Genomic DNA, 11858 nt, shown 5'->3' on the forward strand with positions numbered 1-11858 from the left:
CTCTGCACTACCCAGTGGTCTGTGGAGCAGGGTTGCGTTTCTGGGCTGCGCCATGCCTCCCACCCACAGAGGAGCCTCCTTGAGACCCAGCTTCCCAGCAGGTTCCCCTCTGCAAAGGGCTGCAGGGTGAGTGCTTCCATCTAAGCTCCTGTACTTGTTCTTCTGAAAAAGGGAGAGGTCTGAGCCAAATCTGTTCCCTCACCCATGCAGTCCATGCTAAATCATCTGCACAAAATGGGCACTGTTTAGTATTTGTACCAGCCTTTTTGACAGGGAAGCTCTTGAGGTTTCATGCTGAGGGCCTGAGCCTACAGACCTCGTGGTAGTAGCTGGAACAACATGATAAATATTCGTGCTCCACCGAAATAGCGCTGAGGTGTAAGATACTGAACTTGACTGGTTGTACAAAAATCCTTGTGGGTAGGTGTTGCCTTCCATTTCTGGGTTCGTACAGCCCTTTGCTCAGTGGTAGCCTGGGACTCTTAAAATACTGAGAATTGTAACAAAGACTAAAAAGAAGTGGCATGGTGTGAACAGCATTTGGGAACAGTTAATGATGTGCCCAACCCAGCCACCAAAGCCATTGCTGAGAACTGGCAAACCCAGAACTTCATCTTAATCCCAACACCTTGTATCTTGCAGCCACTCCCTTTGATGATTTAAAAGGTGTATCTAATTCTTAGCCGGCCTTCACCGGAAAGGAATGCAGAACGATTGCAATTTTGGTGTGGTATAATTACACTGCCTTTCTTGCCCCATTACCACTGACATTGCTCTCCTTGCGCCTGGGTTTATAGGCTGACTTGTACAACCTCTCTGGTTTGTTTTGCTTTTTTAATGACGTGGGTGAGAAGATGGGAGGTGTTTGCTGGTTTCATGGAAGCTTCCTTTGGTTTCTAGGTGGCAAGGCACCAAAGTCCTGCTTTTTGTAAGACTCAGAAAAAGCTGTGTAAAACAATAAAGGAGAAAGTCTGGGAATAAGTTTGATTCAGTGGTTGGAGCCAAGTGTATAATAATCCAGAGGAATTCCTCCTTTTCAGAATTACGGCAGTAAAACTGCAGTGCTGATAAACAATAATTTGGGTGGGGTGGGGTTTTCTTGACCTTTGTCGCTTTGCCACTGCAAATCCTCAGGCAGAGGTCTAGGAGACCAAACCAAACCTTGCATAAATTTGCCCTGGGCAGGTGCCCAAGGCAGGGCTTGGGAGAGCACAGTGCTGACAACATGTTGCAAGGGGCTGGAGAGCAGAGTGGGAGATGTTGTACTTGCTCTCTTGCCATGTGGCTCAAAGTGTCCCGAGGATGGATTCCCCTGGCCCTGCATACCGAGTCTAAAATGTGGGGTGCCACGTACCTGTGGAAATATTCATAAGCCTGCCCTCCCACGCTCACCCGTGGGAAAGACGAATGACAGTTATCGGTAGGAACAGTGCGTGGAAGCTGTTGAGCACGCCTGTGCACTTTCACAGACTAGTGCTGTCACACCTTTGTGGACTGAGGTGGGAATCCAGGACTAGGAGCAGCACACCCCTCTTGACATTTATTTCATGTGGCTTCCTTGCTTCTTGTTGCCCCCCTAAATTATTCTGGTCTGAGTCTTGCTCTTAGAGGTTCGAACTCCGGCTGTGAATTCAGTGGAGAAGTCAATTGCATAAACTGACGTTCAAGGAGATGGTCCTGGTGAGTGACTCATTTGGTCGCACACAGAACTGCTGCACATCTGGTGCAGAGCACGTGCATATCAGAAGTATTTATCTGGCAGATTGTTTACTGGAGTCTGCACCAGGAACCAAGGGCATGTACATAAAGGCACGTCAGATAAGGCATTACTTGCTGGTTGAAGGCTGTTCACGTTCAGGATCTTTCAGCTCCTTCAGTCCTTTCTACAGAGAATCGATGTCCAAATGCATCAGAGCTGGTCTTTCCTGCTGTGCCTTATTTGGTGCTTCTTTGGTATATATATCAACATATCTCAACAATTTTATCATGAATCTCATGATGTTGGTTCTTTTGTCTTTCAGTTTCAGTTTTGAGGTCTTTGTCATTTCACAAATACCGTCTTTTATTTTGTTCAGGTTTTTTTTTTTTTTTTTTTTTAAGAGGCAGTTTCTAGCAATTTGAGAATTTGACTACTTTCTGAACAACTGAAATGAGTGGCAAATAAAAAGGACTGCTAAATCACATATTTAAAAATCTTGTGATTTTCAGTCCAACCTCATGGATGGAGATTTGTGGCCATGATGCATCATGCCTACATCACATCTACCAGAAGATGTTGAAGACGACTGCTAAAGGGCTTTTACCCATAAGTATCAGCATGTCAAAAGGTCTTTCTATGTATATTTTGAATTACTAGTCACTGCTGTTTATCCTTTTTCTTGCTGTCCCCTAACAACAGGTGGCCTTACATTTTGGAAAGAGAAAAGATGCACTTGCAATCCTCATTGCAGTGGCCCAGGAAGACTTGCAGACTGTGGTGGGTTGACCCTAGCTGGACACCAGGTGCCCACTAAAGCCGCTCTGTCACTCCCCCTCCTCAGCTGGACAGGGGAGAGAAAATGCAACGGGCTCGTGGGTCACAATAAGGACAGTTTAATAAAGCAAAAGCAAAGGCTATGCACAGAAGCAAAGGAAAACAAAAGATTTATTCTCTACTTCCTATCAGCAGGTGATGTTGTCCAGCCCTTCCCAGGAAGCAGGGCTTTAGTACACGTAGCTGTTGCTCCAGAAGATAAACGTAAAAACAAATGCCCCCCGTTCCTCCTCTTTTCCCCTAGCTTATATTGCTGAGCAGATGTCATATGGTGTGGAATACCCCTTTGGTCACTTTGGGTCAGCTGTCCTGACTATGTCCCCTCCCAAGATCTTGCCCACCCTGCAACCTACTGGTGAGTGGGGGGTACACAACTGTTGGAGAGACAGCCTTGGTGCTGTGTGAGCCCTGCTCAGCAGTAGCCAAGACACTGGTGTGTTCTCAGCACCTTTCTTACTACCGCTATGCAGCACAGCACGATGAGGGCTCCTGTGGGGAAAATTAACTCTGTCTCAGACAGACCTGATGCAATCTCCACCCCTTATTCCACACCATTTGCATCATGCTCAGGTCCCACATAATTTAATAAACGTAATGATTCCATTGTCTTTAATTATCATTACTGAAATTCCTTCTTACCAACACTTACAACTTGAAGTACATACTTAAACCATCTTTATACCCAACACAGAGATTTATATGTTCTCATTAGCTAGTACCCCCTGTCCTTCAACAGATAGATATTCTTCTTCCACTCCTCCAGATCTATAACTTGGGTGCCATCTATCAAGATGGGTGCTCAGGAAAGGAGAAGCAGTATGTTCAATTGTTGAGCACCAACAATCTTGGTCTGGGTCATGGTGGCAATCGTCTGGTTCCTTGCAAAACCCTCTTCCTCGGTTCAGGTCGTTCCTGCTACATAGGTTCCTACGACGTACAACTCACACCACAGATTATTTTTCTGCCAAGGTTAAATCTCCTTGAGGCACACACTGGGTCTCCCCATCCCTCTGCATTACCCACCAAGTACACCCAGGTTCTTGATTGAGCAAAGACCATCCCACAGATTGGTTTGCCTTTTCATGTGGGAGGAGATATCCACACTGACTTCCCCAGCCACTTCCCCCTGTGTGCTATGGGGACCTTACCTCCTCCCACAGTATGTGGGAGTTTTGTTTGGGCAGAACCAGGACGGTTAGCAGGTCCTCTGGTGTCAACCAGCCAAGTGGCTTCTGCTAAATTTGTATCCCAGTGCTTCCATGCCCCATTGCCTGACACCCTCAACGTAGTCTTTAACAGTCCATTATATTTTTCAATCTTTCCAGAGGCTTGTGGGTGATAGGGGATGTGATACACCCACTCAATGCCGTGTTTCTTTGCCCAGGAGTTTATGAGGTTATTTTGGAAATGAGTCCCATTGCCCGATTCAGTTCTTTCTGGGGTGCCATGTTGCCACAAAATTTGCCTTTCGAGGCCTAAGATGGGGTTTTGGGCAGTGGCATCGTTTACAGGGTCCATTTCTAGCCAACCAGTGGTCGCTTCTACCATGGTGAGTACGTGGTGCTTGCCTTGCCGTGTTCGTGGCAGTGCTCCGATATAGTCAATTTGCTAGGCCTCACCATACAGAAAACCGAGCCACTGCCCTCTATTCCAGGGAGATTTTACTCACATGGCTCACTAGATTGCAGCACATGTTTAACATTCATGGGTGACCTGTGTAATGGGCTCCATGGTCAGGAGTACCTCTTGATGATGAGCCCATCTGTATGTTGCATCTCTCCCTAGATGTCGGATGTTTTGTGGGCCCATCGAGCTACAATTACCTCACCCTTATGCTCCCAATCCAGGTCTACCTGAGCTACTTCGATTTTGGCAGCCTTGTCTACCTGTGCATTGTTTCGATGTTCTTCAGTGGCACAGCTTTTGGGCTTTTGAGCATCTGCATGACATACCTTTAGAGTCAAGTTTTCTACCCCAGGCAGCAATGTCGCACCACGACGCAGCAGCCCAGATGGGTTTATCCTTGCGCTGCCAATTGGTCTTCTTCCACTGCTCTAGCCAACCCCACAGGGCATTAGCCACCATGCAGAAGGCAGTATAGAGATAGAGCACTGGCCACTTGCCTCGTTCAGCAATCTCTAGGGCTAGTTGGATAGCTTTTACTTCTGCAGACTGACTTGACTCACCTTCTTCAGTGGCCTCAATGACTTTTGTCATGTGGGATTCCACACAGCAGCTTTCTACTTCTGACCGTTCCCTACCACACAACAGGATCCGTCAGTAAACAAAGCACAACGCCTTTCACCTTCTGGTAACTCATTATATGGTGGTGCCTCTTGGGCATGAGCCATCTCTTCAGGCAGTTCTCAAAAATCTCTGCCTTCTGGCCAGTCCATGATCTCTTCCAGGATTCCTGGGCGGTTGGGTTTCCCGAGTTGAGCTTGTTGGGTGATCGATGCTACCCACTTACTCCATGTAGCACTGGTTGCAATCACAGTGCCAAGGGGAGAGATGCTTCTGTACCAACAGCTTCTGAAGCGGCTCAAACCCCCTCATATGCTGTCAGTATCTCTTCTTCAGTCAGGGTGTAGTGGGCTTCTGATCCTCAGTACCCCTGGCTCTAAAACCCTAATGGTCAACCTCGGGTTTCTCCTGATGTTTTCTGCCAGAGGCCCCAGGTGAGACCATGCCCCCCAGCTGCAGTGTAGAGTACATTTTGCACAGCTGGTCCTGTCCGGATGAGGAGCTATTTCCTCTTTGATATGCTCAAAGGTTTGTTGTTGCTCAAGGCCCCAATCAAAATAGTTCTTCTTTTGGGTTACTCGATAAAGAGGGCTCACAAGCTGCCTGTAACCTGGAATATGCATTCTCCAGAATCCCACAAGGCCTTGGAAAGCTTGTGATTCCTTTTTGTTAGCTGGTGGAGTCATAGTTGCTGTATTATTGACCACATCCATAGGCACATAGTGGCATCCATCCTGCCATTTTTTTCCCAAGAACTGAATCTGCTGTGCAGGTCCCTTGACCCTGGTGTGTTCTCAGCACCTTTCCAGCTACCACTACACAGCACAGCACAATGAGGGCCGCTATGGGGAAAATTAACTCTGTCTCAGCCAGACCCAATACACAGACATAGGGTGGGACCGACTGCGAATGCCTTGGGCATGGACAGGGGGAATCCAGGGAAAACAACACACGCCCAGGACCAAGGCACAGTGGCTTAGGGACTTCCTTGCTAAGCAGGTGTCAGCACTACATTGCTGCTGGACGGAAACCCCGGCCACTGCTTCCCCACTGAACTGCTGACAGAGACGGGAAGACCAGAGCTGTAAAGGCAGGATGGAGCACAAGACAAGGCCGTGAAACCAGTTGCGATGCGCAGTTCCCCATGGCCACAAACATTAATCATATGGTAACATTCATAGTGAATTATTTCTCTCCCTCTTCAAATCCTCCTGGCCTTCAGTAGGCCATGGCAGCGCCTGAGGCTGGTCTGGGTTCTGCCGATCCACCTGGGGCACAATAGTCATGGCAAGAGCAGCCTTCAGCCATCCCAGGCCCTGGAGAGCTGGGGGAAAGGATGGAGCACAGGAGGGGGACCCTGAGTGCGGGAGGATGTGGCAGGATGCGGTGGCAGAGGAGGAGATCAGAGAGCACCGCAGCAAAGCAGGGATGGGCCAGGGCTTGCTGGGCCCTGATGGCGTGCAGCCTTGAGTGCTGCGGGAGCCGCAGGTGGGCTGGTGCGGCCGCTGCGGAAGGGAGGCGGCCCTGAGGGCTAGAAGAGAGCGACCAGCCTGCGGGCTGACGAGCAAGGCAGTGGGTCCCCACGCAGGGCCACAGCGGCCGAGGGGCCGGGCCCAGCGGGCACTGAGCAGTGGCACCGAGCCCGGCTGGAGGCCGAGAAGCAGCAGGGAAGGCCGAGGCAAGGGGCACTGCCGGCATGCGGAGTGAGGTGGTCCTTGCCCTCCGCTCTGTCCTGCTCGGGGCTGCCCAGGGCCTGGCACAGGCTGCCACGCTGGAAAGAAGCCCCGCCCCCGCCGCGGCCAGGCCCCGCCCCCTTTCCGGTGGGCTCTGCCCGTTGGTCAGCGGAGCCCACAGCCACCACCGGCAGCGGCACTGAGTCGGGCAGGCGGCAGGAGGCAGGAGGCCGGGGCTGGCCAAGCAGCACTGCCCCGGCACCAGCACCACCGCCCCGCTTCCCGGCCTTGCTGTCACCGGCTGGGCCGCGTCCTCGGTGCATGGCCAGGGCCCTTCTGTTCCTGGCGGGATGGGCCAGGCCAGCCGCTGCTGTGGCTCCAGGTGGGCTCTCCCTGGGCCTCAGGGACACGTGGGCACAGCCGGGCCCTGCAGCAGGGGCCTTTCTCATGCCCGCTGCTCTCTGCTTACAGGGAGGCTCTCACCGAGGCCGAGTTGGTGCTGACTGCGGACATGCGGCTGACCCAGGGGCGCAAGAGGAGCAAGAGGCGCCTTCTCCTCCTCCTGGAGGAGCTGGTCATCGCCAAGTTGCAGTAAGACCCTCTGAGCCCAGCTGCCTTTTCCCCCATCCCTGGCCCTGGGAGCAGGGCAGGGACACCCTGGCACCAGCCCCAGGCCCCAGCACCTTGGTGCTCCACACTCCAATGTACGTCCCAAGGGCATGTGGGGGACAGGGCTCTGCCCATGAGGACCCCAAGGAGGCCACCTCCAGCTCACCGCCTGCCTCTCCTCTCTGCAGACGTGGCAGCACCACCCTGCGCCTAGAGCTCCGCCTGGCCCTGGCCCAGCTGTGGGTGCTGAGTGGCGGCAAGGAGGCAGTGGGGCAGGAAGAAGAGGAGGAGGAGAGGACCTCCCTCCTCTTCACCTGGCCCAGCGGCTCCTGCATTGCCACTTTTGGGTGAGTCGTGCTGCCACATGCCGTGGCCGGGCAGGAGAGGGGCCCAAGCACTCCCATGCCACCGTCTCAATGGTTTGTGCCCTCCCTGCAGAGCCTGGGCAGGGAGCAGAGAGCACAGTGGCAGGGAGGGCTGGGGGCATTTCCATGTCCTGCGTCCCCTGCTCACCTTCTAGTCCCCTGAAGGGCAAGGCTTGGGCAGCTCCTCTGGCAGGACAGTCAGAGGGGCCTGACACAGTTCCTCCTCTCTTTCTGCAGCTCCTGGGCGCTGAAGGAGCTGTGGCTGGCCACACTGCGGGGGTAAGGCGGGGGGAGGCTGCAGGCAGAGCCGCATGGGGGAACACAGCTCCCCAGCTGGTGAGAGGTGCCCCCGCGGCTTTGGGCAGCTCTCGGGCAGAGCTGCCCAGCAAGAGAGAAGAGTCAGCTCTCTCCCTGTCCCTTCCTGCTGCACAGGACACCAGAAGGAGCCAAGAGAGCCTGGGTGACCCGCCGGCCGTTGCTCAAGCTCCTGGAGAAGGAGCTGAGCCGCCGCCACGCCGTGAGTGTCTCCCTGGTCGGGGCTCTGTCCCCAAGCACTGCTCCCCCAGCCACGCGGCAGAGGCATTGCCGCTCACCTTCTTGCACTCCTCTCTTGCCCAGTGGAGGCCATTCACCACCAGGAGCCTGGAGAGGCTGATGGAGGGCCAGGCAAAGGTGAGAACGGCTGCCTTTGGGCCACCTCTGGCTGTGCCGGGGTGCCAGGGCCGTGCGGCCAGTGTGGTGAGCTGGTGCGAGAGAGAAAGAGGGTCCCTCAGTGCCACTCGGGGAGCAGAGAGGGTTGGGGAGCCACAAGGAACGCCAGCACGTCCTGGCTGACAGGGCTGGCAGGAAACCTGCCGTGTGGGGCAGAGAGCCCGGCAAGGCAGAGGGTCCCAGCTCTGGCGTGTTCAGGCTGCTGGTGCCAGGTGGCAGCTCAGTGGTGGCCCTTTCTGCTGCGGGGCTGCTCTCTAAGCGCAGCCTGCTTCTTGCAGGATGACGGCAAGCAAGGGCCTCTGCAAGTCCCACCTAAGGACGGAGGGGAACTTCGCCAGTCGCCAGGTGAGTTTTGGAAAGGAAAGCAACCTCGTGCCAGTGGTTGAGCTGTGCTCCCTTGTCCCTTGAGTTTCCCCGTGCAGGTTACATGCCCCAGGGAGGATGTCACCTGGAGGAGCAAGGACGCCCGTTGGTCAGCAGCCGCCAGACATGGTTCTGCGGGGACACGAAGCATGTGCTGCTGCCCACAGCTTAAAGAAGGGCAGGATGAGGGCTGGGCCAGGCTGGGCAAGTGGCCCGCCAGCTCTCAGGAGCCAGTGTGCCGGAGCTGCTGAGCCGGAGCCGTGCTTCCAGCTGCCGGCTCCCTGCCAGTCCTGCTGCACCACTCAGCACCGCGCTGCGAGGCAGTGCAGGCCAGGCTCTGGGAGCACTGGCCTGGCGGTCTCCATTGATGGGCTCTTGCTCTCTTTTCCTTTGCAGCAGGAGGGAGCAGCCGGAGGAGCTGGAGGGGGCTGTGCTGGCTCTTGGCTCTGCAGCGGCAGCCCGGCCGTTGCCCTGGCCCCAGGGCAGGCGGGCTCTGGCTGCAGCAGGGTGCTCTTTGGCCAGCCCCTGGCAGCCCTCTGCAGGGAGGATGGCACGCTACCCCACACCATCCAGGTAAGGCAGCCTGGGCAGGGGGTCCCCAGCCCTCCCTCCACATGCTCCAGAGGGGCGGTGGCTGTCCCCAGGAGCTGCCGGGACGCGGGACTGGGCTCTTCACCCCTAGCGAGGAGCCAGGGCTAGGGCAGTGCTCTGGCCAGCGCTGTTGGAAGGCAGCTCCTCAGCCAGGCAACCATCCTCCTGCCTCTCCTGCAGGAGCTGCTGGCTGTCCTGCAACAGGAAGGACTGTCGACTGAGGGGATCTTCCGCCAAGCTGCCAGCGGGACAGAGCTTCGGGAGCTGCAGGCGGCCCTGGAGCACAGCGAGTATGTCGACCTGGGAAGGCAACCTGCGGTGCTGCTGGCCGTCGTCTTGAAGGTGAGCCTTCTGACCTGCAGCTGGCGGGGCTCCTGGCTGGCCTGCAGCATGCACAGGCTGGGCTGGAGGCCTTGGCATTGCAGGCCTTCCTCCAAAGCATCCCTGCCAAGCTCCTCGTGAGCCAGCTCTACGACGACTGGATGGCAGCGATGCAGAAGAGTGGCCGGGAGGAGAAGATCTCCGAGCTGAAAGCGTAAGTGTGGGCAGCAGCCTGCCTGCTGAGCAGGAGCCCTGAGTGCTGGCCGAGAGAGAGCCCCTGGGAAGATGCGCACCATGGCCGCTGGCTCCCACCTGCCTCGGGCAAGCCCGGGGAATGGCCGTGGGCAACGTCTGCTTGATCAGGGCTGTGTTCCTGTTCCTCCCTCAGGGTGGCTGAGAAATTGCCCGCGGGCAACCTCCTCCTCCTCAAGCGGCTGCTGGCCCTTCTCCAGCACATTGGCCACAACTCAGCCATCAGCAGGATAAGCTGCAGCAACCTGGTCATCTCCCTCAAGCCCACCCTGCTGAGCCCACCCAGTGAGGAGCTGCTCTCGCTGGAGGCCATGCTGGAGGTCACACAGAAGGTATGCTGCATCCAGCAGCCGGCGGCAGCCTTCCCAGCCCATCAGAGCTCAGCTGGGCAGAGCTCTCTGTGTGCCTCCTCCCTCGAGCCCATGCTGCTGGGGTGCTGCCTGCAAGAGCAGCCCCACAGCCACAGCCTTGTGCGCAGAGGCTCGGTGCGTTTTCAGGCAGCAGGCTTGAGAGCAAGGCTTTGGTGTGTGCAGGTGAACGCGCTGGTGGAGTTTCTGACGGAGAACTGCAGGGAACTCTTTGGGGAGGAGAGAGCGGAGCTTTGCAGCCCACCAGCCGAGCAGCCGCCAGCCCCCGCAGAGAGATGCGAAGGTCAGAGGAGGGACGGAGGGTTGTCCCAGCCTGGGGCTTGGCACAGCACAAATCTCAGTGTCATTGCTGGCGGGGCTGGGCATCGAGTGTTGTGCTCTCAGCCCCGCTCGTCCCGTGGCCTGGCCCTGGCTGCTGCCTCTCAGGGCATGAACGCTTTGCCGTGCAAGAGGAGACGAAGGCTGCAGACAGGGCGCTGGAGGGCTGAAAACCCTCCGTGGGGTCGGGCTTTGGGTGGGTTTTGCTTGAGCTGCTGTTTGCTTCCAACAAGTCGCTTTGCTGCACGTGCTTTTGCTCTCTAGATCCGCCTTTGGAAGAGCAAAGCGTCCCTGCAGCCCCAGCAGACCCTGAGCACCCGGCAGAAGCCTTGCCGCACACCCGCCCCTCTCTGCTTGGTGTCCTCGAAGAAGCGGGGGGAGCTCTGGCAGCAGAGTGTGAAAAGGGAGAGGTATGTCCTGTCCCCAAACACGGGGACAGTGTGTCTGGTGGAGGAGGGCAGGGTCTGAGGAGGCCGAGCAGCTGCTGCTGGGCCTCTGCCTGGCAGCAGAGCTGGTGTGTTTGGGTTCTCCCTCCCCCCGCCCACCCCTGGGGTGATCCACAGTCAAAGACAACTGGCAACGTAGTTTCCCCAAAGGCACTCGGCATGTGCTTCATCAAAGAAAGCGCCCACCAAAGCCCTCCAAAACGCCAGAGGGAAGCGGCTGCCAACTTGTGAGGGGTTTTACTCAGGTTCTCTTTTGTCAGAGGTTCATCCAGTCTCTTTTGGGGGGGCGGGGGCACCGTGCGAGACGGAGCTAATGCCAGCCAGTCAACGGGATATACTCTGGAGAGAAAAGGCAGCAATTGGGCAACTGGGTGCTTCCCACTGCAGGCCATCTCTTGCCATCTGCCAACTCCCACCTTTCTATTATAGGCAGCTGCAGCTCTGCCTCCGAGTCCCCCCGAGAGCATGGCAGACTCCCTGGGACGCCCAGGAGAAGTGGCGAGCCCTGCCGAGCACAGAAGGTAAAATGAGCTGGCTTGGGTTTGAGTCAGAGCTGACTTGAGTGGAGCGTGGCTTTCCCTCTAACGGCACGGTGGGATGGAAAGGTTTGCAGGCTTCCCCCCAGGAGAAGGAAAAGAGCAGCAAGCGAAAGAGACAAGAGGCCTAGGGAGAGGGGAGCGAAAGCCGCGCTGCAAAGAGGAGGAGGGGAGAAAAGTTGTGGGGGATGGAGCAATGAAAAGATGCAGGAAGGTGCAGCAGTCTGGAAGCCCAGGTGTGTACCGGGCTCTGCTGCCTGTCTCTAAGGGCATTAGCCACGGGGCTAAGGCAGCAGAGCCATCCCGTATCCGAGGCCAGAAGCAGCTCTCTCTTCTGGGCCACCAACAAGTCCTCGTAAATGGTGTTCCCCAAAGAAAGAGCAGCAAAATCCTGCCTCTTCCTGCCTTGATGGTCTGATCAGAGCTTTGGGTCTGTGTCATTGCAGGTGCTGCTTCATTTTCATGGGCTTGGACCGCTGTGACTGCTGGGCCCCCACAGTTGCTCCTGTCCATAATAAAATGACCTTT

The sequence above is a fragment of the Leptosomus discolor genome, chromosome 2 (assembly GCF_034619465.1).
Source record: "Leptosomus discolor isolate bLepDis1 chromosome 2, bLepDis1.hap2, whole genome shotgun sequence".
Taxonomy (NCBI): Eukaryota; Metazoa; Chordata; class Aves; order Leptosomiformes; family Leptosomidae; genus Leptosomus; species Leptosomus discolor.